The sequence below is a fragment of the Pinus tabuliformis genome, chromosome 2_1 (genome assembly GCF_031772625.1).
Source record: "Pinus tabuliformis cultivar Carrire ecotype Pingquan chromosome 2_1, CPIR1, whole genome shotgun sequence".
Lineage (NCBI taxonomy): Eukaryota > Viridiplantae > Streptophyta > Pinopsida > Pinales > Pinaceae > Pinus > Pinus tabuliformis.
This window is the reverse complement of record NC_142299.1, coordinates 707,911,268-707,925,956: the sequence shown is the minus strand read 5'-3', so window position 1 is coordinate 707,925,956 and position 14,689 is coordinate 707,911,268.

Here is a 14,689-nt window from a genome sequence, read left to right as displayed (position 1 = left end):
CGAGGAATTAAGTGAAGAGATGGTCGGACAAGGTTAATAGCAGATGACTGGCCGAGATTTAATCACGTGGGTGAAGTCAAGATATGGACGGACGAGGTTAACAGGAGAGATGAATGGCTGAGATCTTATCGCGTTGGTGAAGTCAAGAGATGGACGGTGGAGATCGTATCGCGGGAAAAAGAAACATGCACAAATGATGGAGCGGGTTTCTAAGGCGGTAAGTAGTTTCTCGCGCGCCCTTCAGGCTGTAAGCTGTATTTTGAAATTTCATGCGATTAGACTAACTGCGCGACATGTAGCATGAGGAAACCACTTTTCTCGTGTGCTTTCGGGCGAATAACGGTCGTGCACTAATCCGCGCAAGATTGCGCAATAGTCGTTGGATCAGGCAGGGTTGATCAACGGTGGAGATCGACCAAGCTAGTTGGCGATCGGGTGAAGCGACAGTCGTCAGATCAGGCGAGGAAAATCGACGGTGGGGACTTAAAGCACATAAAGTAAGTGGCAGTTGGGAAAACTAATGGATCAGAAGGTGATTATGAAGGTTTGTTGGTGATCGGACGATAAGGAAGCGATACATGAGGAACGTGCTGAAGGCGGTTTTAAATGAAAACAACAGAGAAACCCAGTGCAGGTGAACAAATAACTGCATCAAACAACGAACTCCCTAATTCATGCGAGAACCAGAAACCTGTGTTTTTGTGGCTGCTGAAGGGTCCCTTCCTCAAGTCATGGTCCCAGAGGGAGGAGATGAGGCCAAGACACTTGTGCACAACCTGATAGTGATATTTTTCTCCTAACTAACCTGTGAACTGACAGAAGACATAAATGGAAGTAAACTGAAGCAAATGCAGCTACTGAAGCAACTAAACAGAAAAACCATGAACAATCTACGCTATACTATTGTAACGAAAATGGAACTACTTAAGCAAATCAAGGAAAAACCAAGAAACTACTTAAGCAAATGAACAGAAACAAAAATCTATGCTACTTAAGCAAATGAACAATGAAAACCATAAATCTATGCTAGCATACATGTACAGTAAATAGGAGTTGTGGCTTCTTGGGTCGGGCCCTAACCCAAGAGCTTCAGCCCTCGAAGTTAACTCAGAGCTGGCTTAAACAGAACTCATCTTTATTATGAAAACCATGGATTACAGAGCAAACTGTCACAAGTCTTTGCAGCTCAGAAATAAAACAGAGTTTTACAATAGAAGTCTGAATCCTACTGAGGTCCTAAGCCTCTCTATTTATACATTTGAAGTCTCTAACGACTTTCTTCCCATTAGGGAGGCTTGGCCTATAACTCAAGAAAAACTGGTTTTTGTCCCTTTCCCTTGCTCGGTTGTCTTTTAGTCTTCAAAGTGATGGTTGTGTGCACTCTGAGCTGATGGTGGAATATTCAAATGGAGGGGTAGTAAATGAGGAGGATTTACCTCCTATAGTTACTCTCCCTTGTCCCATTCGAGTCTTTACCAAGGTATTTGCCATAGTTCTTTGCTTTTATCCTTTATACCTGCATTTTTCCTTGCTTTTATCCTTTATTCCTGCATTACATGCACATTAGACCACAAAGCCAAATATCCAACTCTAACTCATTTCATAAACAAAATATAATCAAAAGTATGCAATAAGTTGTGAGAATAGTTGGTTTGACTAAGCTAGGAGGTGAATTAAAGCCAATTAAGGCCCATATAATTACTCAATGATGAGGCTCATCATTAATCTATCTAGTATGTTTCATAAAAGTGATGGCCACAAACAATCGCTTTCGTTCTTTTACATGTAACGGTTATAAATATACCATATGTGTTTTCTATAGCATCATAACATTTTGCTCATCCTTCCTCTTTAGATCAACCCCTAAAGTTGAGGATCTTGAAACATTTATTATCTCTTCCTTGATCTCACGTGTGTTTGACCCTGTGAACAACCTTTATAGATTTTCGAAAAAATGTTTAAGGAAATCGGTCACTATAAGAGTAACCCATTTGTCATGAAAAACCCCTTCAAAACTCTTGAAATTTGAAACAATAACACCTAAAGAATGCTTCTATATTGGCAGCTTGATTGTGCCCTTCTTGACTACACCCTTCTTGCTGCCTTTGAGTGTATGAAGTAGATCCAACTTTGTTGTAGAGAGTTTTCATTAAAATAAAACCTCTGAATTTTAGATTTGGCGCCTGTGACCATAGTTATTTTGATATTCTTTAGACGCACACAATGATACACACCCTGTAGACTTCTCTCTGAAAGCTAGTAAAGGGATCATAACTTGAATATGCCTTTTGAGCCCAACAGAGCTATATTTTAAGGCTACTATAATAAATACCTACAGGCCTCATTCTTGCTCTATTGTCTTCAAGCGTATTGATCTCAATAGTAGGCAAAATGGGCATTATCCTCTGCTACTATCCATTCTCATTTCATGGAGCAATCTTACAATCAGATGAAACTATTAATGTATCGAGTTGTATAACCTTTGAATAATCTATTGTTAAGCACTAAGATTAATAGCTCCTATTACCAATTCTAGATGAAATAGATGAATGCTTGATGGGTTACTATAATCTGGGAAGTACACCCTTTTTGTTGTTACTGGATAATGAATACAAGCCAATGATTCTGTCAACAAATACATGTTGTTGATCCAAATGCCTCTGATAACATGGTTGTAGCAAAATATTCTTATTATTGTAGCTAAAACCCCACTTGTGTCCTGAAAAGAATGCCTTGAACGAGATATATATTTGACAGGAAAGCTTAGCTAGTAGATGATGGCAAGAACATCTGCATCTCGGTGAAGGGATTTTCGATGGAATCGTGCTTTTGATACAGACACCCATCTGCGAGGAGACCTCACAATGTAGGTGAGAGGACCATGATTGAACTATGTTCTATTATCAAAGCCATGGAGGAACAATGCAGTGCCCAAGGAAAATAAGAGCATCGAAGATCACACAGAAACCATTCCATTGCATGTCCATTATAAAATGCTCCGTATAGTTAGTACCATGGCGCTCATACAAGTGTGGTACTTCGAATAGTTAGTATCAAGGCACTCATACAAGTGTAGTACATGCAGATGAGGTCACAGCTGGCACACTGCATGATCCACCCTCGCCACAACTAAAAGAATTAATCAAAATTTAATGTTCAGAGTTTTACTATCTTCCATTAGAGTACATAATGCTTTTTGGTCAGCTATAATACTATTAATGGGATGGTTTAGGTGGGACCGAGTTGTAAGGGTGGATCAATATACATGTGTTGCATACAGTTGACCTTGACTAGCGACTATGACGACTAGCTATAAGCAATTACACCTAGGATAGCAAGTCTCTGGTGGTAGGGACTTTCTACCCCGCAGCCCTTCTTGTTATCTTTTTAAATACAAGATTAGTAGAGATAATTTATATTATTGTTTAAAAAAAGCAAGCAGATTACAACATTGATGTGTTTATTTGGTCTTATATTAATGTGTCTATTTGGTCTTCTAATAGGAAGGTTGGGCCAGTAATAAAATACAAAATTTCCAAATTGTTTTTTAGGTGTTTGACTTGTTGGTCGAAGAGATTAAACCAAAGATAGGGTATGAGACAAAACAAAAATTACACACAGAATTATAGACATAGTTGCGGATAAAATTGAATGCATAGAGAGACCAAAATGTATGTTGAGACCAGTTGAGGTGGAAAAACCAGGTCGAGTGTGTAGCCATTCAGTTGGGTGATGAGCAAGAGTTGGGGAGGAACAATCCTCGTTCTTGGTTCATGGAAGTAGGGTGGTGCGAAAGAGAAAGATGTATAGCTGAGCAATTTCCTAATACTTTGTCTTCCACTGCACCTAGGATATTTACTCCAACCAAGGTTCCAAAACTTTGGAAGTATAATTGATCCCCTCATTTGGGAATCGATCCACCGACACGTTGCTTGTTCTAAGGATGTGTTAGAGGATGAGAGCATTACAAGTTAGGAGTTGCTCAGTAATACTTTATAGACAAGCCAAAAGTCTCCAACATGTTGTCACTTTGACTGCGTTGGAACCATTTTGGATTCTTTTTAGCATGTTAATGATCACCGTTGAGTCACCTTCATCAACGAGATTTTGAATGCCCAATCTTCTGTTGAAAATAGCAACAAGAAATGCTAAAAATATAATTGCTATAAATAGCATTGCTATAGATAGCATTTCAGGATATATTCCAATTTTAATTTGTCCTTGAGTTAAAATTGAGAATTAAAATTCGAATTTAGTCTCACCAGTTGTTTGAAAAATAATTAATTAATTCATCTTGAGTTAATTAGTTGGTGAAATTCAAACATGAATTCTTTGTGAAGACATGCAACAGTTATCCCTTTGATTGAGGAAGTTATCCCTTAATTAAGGAGATAAGGATGAGTTGTAATTAGTTAGCTCAGTTAACTGAGTTAAGTCCAGTTAAATTAGTTCCAAACAGTTTGTGGAACTAATTGTGAGTTCAGTCAGTTAATGCATGCAACTAGTGTTCTCCAGATAACTGAATATTCTCTCATAAATAACTCATGCATGTCAGTTCAGACAAAGACCCAGTTGAGATTAAAGGCAGGGACAATGTACTATCAGTTACTAGAATATTCCCATGTGAATATCTCTTGCATGCAGAAGGAATTCATTCCTTGAGGATTGTGCAGTTACTACAGAGGTCAGAGCAGTGTGTGAGGTGAGAATCACACAAGTGGCAGCTGGAGGAGACAGGAGAAACTGCACAAGGAAATAGGAGGCTTGGAGGACTGAAGGAAGACATATGTGTTGTATATTCTGTCTATGAGCAGCAGTGAGGGATTGTACTGAGAGTTGGATAGCTTGAGAGCTAAAGCTTTGTGTAATCCTAATATATTTCCACTTGTATGATAATACAGATAGCGGGGTTTTTCACTGAGGCTTTCCCCAGAGTATTCTTTTGTGTTTCATGTGTGATTGAATCTTCTTCTCTGTTATATGTGTTCTGTTTGATCTTGCTCAAAATCGATTAAGCTTCTGCAAGTTTGATTGTAGAAGTAGATTAAGTATTTTGCTTTAGTACATTGCATAATCAGTTTAATCTACAGTGAGAATTTCTACATGGTATTAGAGCAAAGGTGATCAAAGCGGAGAACAATATACAAAGAAGGGAGAAGTTCGAAGTTTGAAGTTCTTGATTGTAGGTACAAAATTGATTTCTTATCACATCTCAAAGTTCACCAATGGCGTTCAATGGCTTGAGACTCGAGTATGCCCTGGATGGCAGCTCGAATTACATAGCATGGAAGGATCACATGGAAGCGATATTAGAGGACAATGGTTTGAAGGGCATCATTGATCAAGAAGTCCCCAAGCCAATAGTAGCTAATGCCTAAGAATTGGCAGAATGGAAGAAATATGTGGCGAGAGCGAGGAGGATTCTTCTGGAGGGAGTTCGAGATGATATTGTCTCAAGTCTCCATGGGAAGGAGACTTTGTTTTCAATGTGGAAGACATTGAAGGATCTATGTCAGAACAACAACAACCAGAGGAAGCTGGCGCTGAAGGACAAGCTTCGGAAAATCAAGTGTGAAAAGGGTGACACAATCTCTACATATCTGAACAAGCTCACCACCTGCAAAGATGAGCTTGGAAGTGTACGAATCACGACAGCTAATGATGATATGGTGAGTCTTGCTCTCCTCGGTCTTCCTAAGAGCTGGCATAGCTACCAAGACTTAGTGAATGGAAGAGAGAAACTGCAAGATTAGGAACGACTGTGGTCGGATTTGATGCAGGAGGAGATCAGGAAAAGCACCAGAGATGGTTCTTCATCTAAGCATGATGATGAAGAAAATCTAGCCTTAGCGAGTAAGGCAAGGAAAGGGAAAGGGAAGGCTTCCCATTCCAAATCGAGTTCTTCCCATGGAGGGAAGAAGATTGAAAAATGTAAAGTGAGATGCTTTAATTGTCATGAGGTGGGCCATTATGCAACTAATTGTCCATTGAAGAAATCCAAGAAGGGATCCTCGAAAGGATCAGATGGTGAGGCATTGGCCTCAGAGTTCGAATTGGATTTTACCCTCATCACATGCATGGTTTCATCGATGGTGGGTTGTGTTTGGTACCTGGACAGTGGAGCCTCATTCCACATGACCGGTGATAAGAGTTTATTTAGTACCTTGGAGGAGAAAGACCTCCAGATGCACATAGAGATGGGCGATGATGGAAAGTATCGTGTTTCAGGTGAAGGTACGGTTGTGTTTCAGAGGGAGCATGGAGCTCCTCTCACCCTGACTGATGTAAAGTATGTGCCTGGACTAAAGAAAAACTTGGTATCGGTCGCGATGTTGGAAGACAAAGGCTATGATGTAGTCTTTAGTAAAGGAAAGGCATTCCTAAGACACATAGCCATGGGTCAAACCAAGAGGATTGGGATTCGAGTGAAGAATCTCTACAAGCTGGAGGTAGATGATTGTGCTGCATTGAGTTCCAAAGCAGAATTGGTGCAAAGTCAAGATATTGGCGAGTTATGGCATAGAAGGTTGGGCCACTTGCATCATGGGACCTTGAAGATAATGCAACAGATTTCTACTGGACTTCCCAAAGGTAAACTTGAGCAAGTGAACACATGTAAAGGTTGTGCCTTGGGTAAGTATGCAAAATCTTCCTTTCATAATCGAGACAGTTGAGTTGAAGCAATCTTGGAGCGAGTTCATACTGATGTGTGTGGACCATTCTCGACAGCCTCCACCGCTAAATAAAGTTTTTATGTGATTTTCATTGATGATTTTTCTCGTAGATGCTGGATCTATTTCATGCAGAAGAAGGATCAAACCTTCTCAAGGTTTTGCGAGTTTAAAGCCTTAGTTGAGAAAGAATCAGGAAAGAAGATCAAGGCCTTGCAAAGCGACAATGGTGGAGAGTATGTCTCTCAATAGTTTAAGGACTTTTATGCTGCAGAAGGAATTAAACAGAAGTTGACGGCACCCCATAACCCACAGCAGAATGGGGTGGCCGAAAGGAAGAACAGAATGATTGTGGGAGCAGCTTGGGCGATGCTACATGACCAAGGCCTACCACTTCATTTGTGGCCTTAGGCATGCAACACAGTGGTTTACTTGCAGAATAGAAGCCCACATCGCATGCTTGGGATGAAGACACCAGAGGAAGCTTTCTCTAGGAAAAGACCAGATGTGGGTCACTTCAGGATCTTTGGCTCATCGGTTTATTGCCATGTGACTAAGGATGCCCGGAAGAAGCTAGAGTCGACAGTAGAGTTGGAGATGCTTGTGGGGTACACAGATACTCCCCACAACTATCGGGTGTATTTGCCTACCAATTAGAGGATAGTGGTTCGCAGAGATATTAAGTTCGATGAGCTGAAGGCCATGTAAGTTTCCCCTGAGAGGGAGCTCAAGTTGCAGGCAGAGGAGGAACTTTTGGTTCCTAAGGAGGAAGAGCCTTAGACTGACGCGGAGTAGTCGCATGCAGAGGTTTCAGGAGTGGAGACATCCACTGATGTAGAGTCTTCCAGAGATGGGCGGAAGCGCACGAGAGAAGCTGACAGATTATTGTCGAATGCGAGAGAGAATGTGGGAGAACCATCTTCTCAGTGCAGACAGAGGAGGTCACCTGAGCAGTACACTGGTTACATGGCCCTTGTTGGGGAATGTGTAGAGACATAACCATCTTTCTTTGAGGAAGCAGTTGAATAGCCAGTTTGGGTTGATGTTATGGTGGAGGAGTATGACTCCATAGTTCAGAACAGTATTTGGGATGTGGTTCCAAGACCGGAGAACAAGTCAATTGTGAGTTCCCGTTGGCTTTACAAGGTAAAGCATGCTGCTGATGGTAGTGTGGAGAAACATAAGGCAAGGTTTGTTGCCCGTGGTTTCTCATAGGTCGAGGGGATTGACTATGATGAGACTTTTGCTCCTGTAGCAAGGTACTCATCTATCAGATCAATGTTGGCACGATCAACACAGATGGGTTGGAAGATCCATTAAATGGATGTGAAGATTGCATTCCTCAATGGCAAGATTGAGGAAGAGGTGTACATAGAGCAGCCGGAAGGATTTGAGACCTTCGATCATGAGTCACATGTGTGCCGACTCAAGAGAGATTTGTACGGGCTGAAGAAAGCACCTCGTGCTTGGTACACCAGGATCGACAACTACTTCACTGGGTTGGGCTTCACAAAGAGTGAAGCAGATGCGAACTTGTACCACATCATGGTGGAAGGTAAGCAGTTGATCATTGTTCTTTATGTTGATGATCTGATATTGACAGGTGATGATCAGTTGATCATGTCTTGCAAGGAGGACCTTGCAAGAGAGTTCAAGATGAAAGACATGGGTCTCATGCACTACTTTCTAGGCATGGAAGTGTGGCAGAAGGATGGGGAAGTGTTTGTGTCTCAAGGCAAGTATGCCAATGAGATACTTAGGAGATTCCACATGGAGAAGTGTAGGCCCATGCAAACTCCTCTATCAGGTAACTGGAGGAAGGAGGATGCTACTTCAGGTGAGGTAGTAGAGGCTAGTGTATATCAGCAGCTTGTGGGTTCATTGATGTATTTAGTGAACACACGACCAGATTTGTGCTTTGCGTGAACCAGCTGAGTCAAGCTAGGGTTCAACCTACCAAGTTGTTTTGGAAGGTAGCGAAGCATGTTTTGAGATACCTCAAAGGCACATCTCAGTTTGGATTATGGTATAGACGGTCAGAGGGAGTGAAGCTATAGGGCTTCATAGATGCAGATTGGGTAGGGAGTACTTCAGATTGGAAGAGCACATCAGGAGGAATTTTCAACCTTGGTTCAGTTGCAGTTTCTTGGTACAACAAGAAACAGGGGTCAGTTGCACTTAGCTCAGCAGCAGCTGAATACATGGCTGCAAGTCAGGCAGCATGTGAGGCCATTTGGATGCGGAAAATTCTAGTTGGTTTGTTTGACCAGAGGATGGATCCAACTGTGATCTATTGTGATAATCAGAGTTGTATCAAACTCTTTGAGAATCCAATATTTCATGACAAGTCCAAGCATATCGACATTCGGTGTCATCATCTCAGAGACTGTGTGGCGAGGAGGATCATGTTGTTGAAATATATTTCGATCGAGGAGCAAGATGCTGACATTTTGGCTAAGGCATTGTCAAAGTGTAAATTCGAGTTCCACAGAGACAGGATCGGGGTGGCAGATAATCCCTTTCTTGTTGGGAGGGAGTGTTGAAAATAGCAATAAGAAATGCTATAAATAGCATTGCTATAGATCGCATCTCGGGATATATTCCAATTTTAATTTGTCCTTGAATTAAAATTGAGAATTAAAACTCAAATTTAGTCTCACCAGCTGTTTGAAAAATAATTAATTAATTCATCTTGAGTTAATTAGTTGGTGAAATTCAAACATGAAGTCTTTGTGAAGACATGCAACAATTATCCCTTTGATTGAGGAAGTTATCCCTTAATTAAGGAGATAAGGATGAGTTGTATTTGAGTTGTAATTAGTTAGCTTAGTTAACTGAGTTAAGTCCAGTTAAATTAGTTCCAAATAGTTTGTGGAACTAATTGTGAGTTCAGTCAGTTCATGCATGCATGCATGCATGCATGCATGCAACTAGTGTTCTCTAGATAACTGAATATTCTCTCATAAATAACTCATGCATGTCAGTTCAGACAAAGACCCAGTTGAGAATAAAGGCAGGGACAATGTACTATCAGTTTCTAGAATATTCCCATGTGAATATCTATTGCATGCAGAAGGAATTCATTCCTTGAGGATTGTGCAGTTACTATAGAGGTCAGAGTAGTGTGTGAGGTGAGAATCGCACAGGTGGTAGCTGGAGGACCCAGGAGAAAATGCACAAGGAAATAGGAGGCTTGGAGGATTGAAGGAAGGCATATGTGTTGTCTATTCTATCTATGAGCAGCAGTGAGGGATTGCGTTGAGAGCTGGATAGCTTGAGAGCTAAAGCTTTGTGTAATCCTGAGATATTTCCACTTGTATGATAATACATATAGCGGGGTTTTTAGCTGAGGCTTTCCCCAGAGTATTCTTCTGTGTTTCATGTGTGATTGAATCTTCTTCTCTGTTATATGCGTTCTGTTTGATCTTGCTCAAAACCGATTAAGCTTCCACAAGTTTTATTGTAGAAATAGATTAAGTATTTTGCTTTAGTACATTGCATAATCAATTTAATCTATAGTGAGAATTTCTACATGGTATTAGAGCAAAGGTGATCAAAGCAGAGAACAATATACAAATAAGGGAGAAGTTTGAAGTTTGAAGTTCTTGATTGTAGGTAAAAAATCAATTTCTTTTCACAACTCAAAGTTCACCAATGGTGTTCAATGGCTTGAGACTCGAGTATGCCCTGGATGGCAGCTCGAATTACATAGCATGGAAGGATCGCATGGAAGCGATATTAGAGGACAATGGTTTGAAGGACTTCATTGATCAAGAAGTCCCCAAGCCAGCAACAGCTAATGCCCAAGAATTGGCGAAATGGAAGAAATGTGTGGCGAGAGCGAGGAGGATTCTTCTGGAGGGAGTTCGAGACCATATTGTCTCGAGTCTCCATGGGAAGGAGACTCTATTTTCAATGTGGAAGACATTGAAGGATATATATCAGAACAACAACGACCAGAGGAAGCTGGCGCTGAAGGACAAGCTTCAGAAAATAAAGTGTGAAAAGGGCAACACAATCTCTACATATCTGAACAAGCTCACCACCTGCAGAGATGAGCTTGGAAGTGTACGAATCACGACAGTTGATGATGATATGGCGAGTCTTGCTCTGCTCGGTCTTTCTAAGAGCTGGCATAGCTACCAAGACTTAGTGAATGGAAGAGAGAAATTGCCAGATTGGGAATGACTGTGGTCAGATCTGATGCAGGAGGAGATAGGGAAAAGCACCAGAGATGGTTCTTCATCTAAGCATGATGATGAAGAAAATCTAGCCTTAGCGAGTAAGGTGAGGAAAGGGAAAGGGAAGGCTTCCCATTCCAAATCGAGTTCTTCCCATGGAGGGAAGAATATTGACAAATCTAAAGTGAGATGCTTTAATTGTCATGAGGTGGGCCATTATGCAACTAATTGTCCATTGAAGAAATCCAAGAAGGGATCCTCGAAAGGATCATATGGTGAGGCATTGGCCTCAGAGTTCGAATTGGATTTTACCCTCATCGGATGCATGGTTTCATCGATGGTGGGTTGTGTTTGGTACGTAGACAGTGGAGCCTCATTCCACATGACTGGCGATAAGAGTTCATTTAGTACCTTGGAGGAGAAAGACCTCCAGATGCAAATAGAGATGGGTGATGATGGAAAGTACCATGTTTCAGGTGAAGGTACGGCTGTGTTTCAGAGGGAGCATGGAGCTCCTCTCACCCTCACTGATGTAAAGTATGTGCCTGGACTAAAGAAAAACTTGGTATCGGTCACGATGTTGGAAGACAAAGGCTATGATGTAGTCTTTAGTAAAGGAAAGGCGTTCCTGAGACACATAGCCACGGATCAGACCAAGAGGATTGGGATTCGAGTGAAGAATCTCTACAAGTTAGAGGTAGATGACTGTGTTGCATTGAGTTCCAAAGCAGAATTGGTGCAAAGCCAAGATATTTGCGAGTTATGGCATAGAAGGTTGGGCCACTTGTATCATGGGGCCTTGAAGATAATGCAACAAATTTCTACCAGACTTCCCAAAGGTAAACTTGAGCAAGTGAACACATGCAAAGGTTGTAGCTAGGGCAAGTATGCAAAATCTTCCTTTCATGATCGAGACAGTCGAGTTGAAGCAATCTTGGAGTGAGTTCATACAGATGTGAGAGGACCATTCTCGACAGCCTCCATCGCTAAACAAAGGTATTATGTGATTTTCATTGATGATTTTTCTCGTAGATGCAGGATCTATTTCATGCAGAAGAAGGATCAAAACTTCTCAAGGTTTTGTGAGTTCAAAGCATTGGTTGAGAAAGAATCGGGAAAGAAGATAGGGCCTTGCGAAGGGAGTTGGTTTACTTGCAGAATAGAAACCTGCATCGCATACTTGGGATGAAGACACTTGAGGAATCTTTCTCTGGGAAGAGACCAGATGTGGGTCACTTCAGGATCTTTGGCTCATCGGTTTATTGCCATGTGACCAAGGATGCCCGGAAGAAGCTAGAGCTGACAACAGAGTTGGGGATACTTGTGGGGTACACTGATACTCCCCACAACTATTGAGTGTATTTGCCTACCAGTCAGAGGACAGTGGTTCGCAGAGATCTTAAGTTTGATGAGCTGAAGGCCATGCGAGTTTCCCTTGAGAGGGAGCTCAAGTTGCAGGCAGAGGAGGAACTTTTGGTTCCTAAGGAGGAGGAGCCTCAGACTGATGCGGAGTAGCCGCATGCAGAGGTTTAGGAGTGGAGACATCCACTCATGCAGAGTCTTCCAGAGATGGGTGGAAGCGCACGAGAGAAGCTGACAGATTTTTGTCGGATGCAAGAGAGAATGTGGGAGAACCATCTTCTCAGCACAGACAGAGGAGGTCACCTGAGCGGTACACTGGTTACATGGCCCTTATTGGGGAATGTGTAGAGACCGAACCATCTTCCTTTAAGGAAGCAGTGTAGCAACCAGTTTGGGTTAATGCTATGGTGGAGGAGTATGACTCCATAGTTCGAAATAGTGTTTTGGATGTGGTTCCAAGACCAGAGAACAAGTCAGTTGTGAGTTCCTGTTGGCTTTACAAGGTAAAGCATGCTGCTGATGGTAGTGTGGAGAAACATAAGGCAAGATTTGTTGCCCATGGTTTCTCACAGGTCAAGGGGATCGACTATGATGAGACTTTTGCTTCTGTAGCAAGGTACTCATCTATCAGATCGATGTTGGCACTATCAACACAAATGGGTTAGAAGATCCATCAGATGGATGTGAAGATTGCATTCCTCAATGGCAAGATTGAAGAAGAGGTGTACATAGAGCAGCCGGAAGGATTTGAGACCTTCGATCATGAGTTGCCTGTATGCCAACTCAAGAGAGCTTTGTATGGGCTGAATCAAGCACCTCGTGCTTGGTACACCAGGATCGACAACTACTTCACTGGGTTGGGCTTCACAAAGAGTGAAGTGGATGCGAAGTTGTACCACATCATGGTGGAAGGTAAGCAGTTGATCATTGTTCTTTATGTTGATGATTTGATATTGACAGGTGATGATCAGTTGATCATGTCTTGTAAGGAGTACCTTGCAAGAGAGTTTGAGATGAAAGACATGGGTCTCATGCACTACTTTCTAGGCATGGAAGTGTGGTAGAAGGATGGGGAAGTGTTTGTGTCTCAAGGCAAGTATGCCAATGAGATACTCAGGAGATTCCACATGGAGAAGTGCAAGCCCATGCAGACTCCTCTAGCAGGTAACTAGAGGAAGGAGGATGCTACTTCAGGTGAGGTAGTAGAGGTTATTGCGTATCGACAGCTTATGGGTTCATTGATGTATTTAGTGAACACACAACCAGATTTGTGCTTTGCGGTGAACCAGCTGAGTCAAGCTATGGTTCAGCCTACCAAGCTGTTTTGGAAGGCAGCGAGGATGTTTTGAGATGCCTTTGAGGCACATCTCAGTTTGGATTATGGTACAGACGGTCAGAGGGAGTGAAGCTATAGGGCTTCATAGATGCAGAATGGGTAGGGAGTTCATCAGATTGGAAGAGCACATCAGGAGGAATTTTCAACCTTGGTTTAGCTGTAGTTTCTTGGTACAGTAGGAAACAAAGGTCAGTTGCACTTAGCTCAGCAGAGGCTGAATACATGGCTGCAAGTCAGCCAGCATGTGAGGCCATTTGGATGAGGAAAATCCTAGTTGGTTTGTTTGATCAGAGGATGGATCCAATTGTGATCTATTGTGATAATCAGAGTTGTATCACACTCTCTGAGAATCCAATGTTTGATGATAGGTCCAAGCATATCGACATTCGGTATCATCATCTGAGAGACTGTGTGGCGAGGAGGATCATGTTGTTGTAGTATATTTCGATTGAGGAGCAAGATGCTGACATTTTGACTAAGGCATTGTCAAAGTGTAAATTTGAGTTCCACAGAGACAGGATCGGGGTGTTAGATAATCCCTTTCTTGTTGAGAGGGAGTGTTGAAAATAACAACAAGAAATGTTAAAAATAGAAATGTTATAAATAACATTGCTATAGATAGCATTTCAGGATATATTCCAATTTTAATTTGTCCTTGAATTAATTTTGAGAATTAAAATTCGAATTTAGTCTCACCAGTTGTTTGAAAAATAATTAATTAATTCATCTTGAGTTAATTAGTTGGTGAAATTCAAACATGAAGTCTTTGTGAAGACATGCAACAGTTATCCCTTTGATTGAGGAAGTTATCCCTTAATTAAGGAGATAAGGATAAGTTGTAATTAGTTAGCTCAGTTAACTGAGTTAAGTCCAACTAAATTAGTTCCAAACAACTTGTGGAACTAATTGTGAGTTCAATCAGTTAATGCATGCATGCATGCAACTAGTTTTCTCCAGATAACTAAATATTCTCTCATAAATAACTCATGCATGTCAGTTCAGACAAAGACCCAATCGAGATTAAAGGCAGGGACAATGTACTATCAGTTGCTAGAATATTTCCATGTGAATATCTCTTGCATGCAGAAGGAATTAATTCCTTGAGGATTGCGCAGTTACTAAAGAGGTCAGAGCAGTGT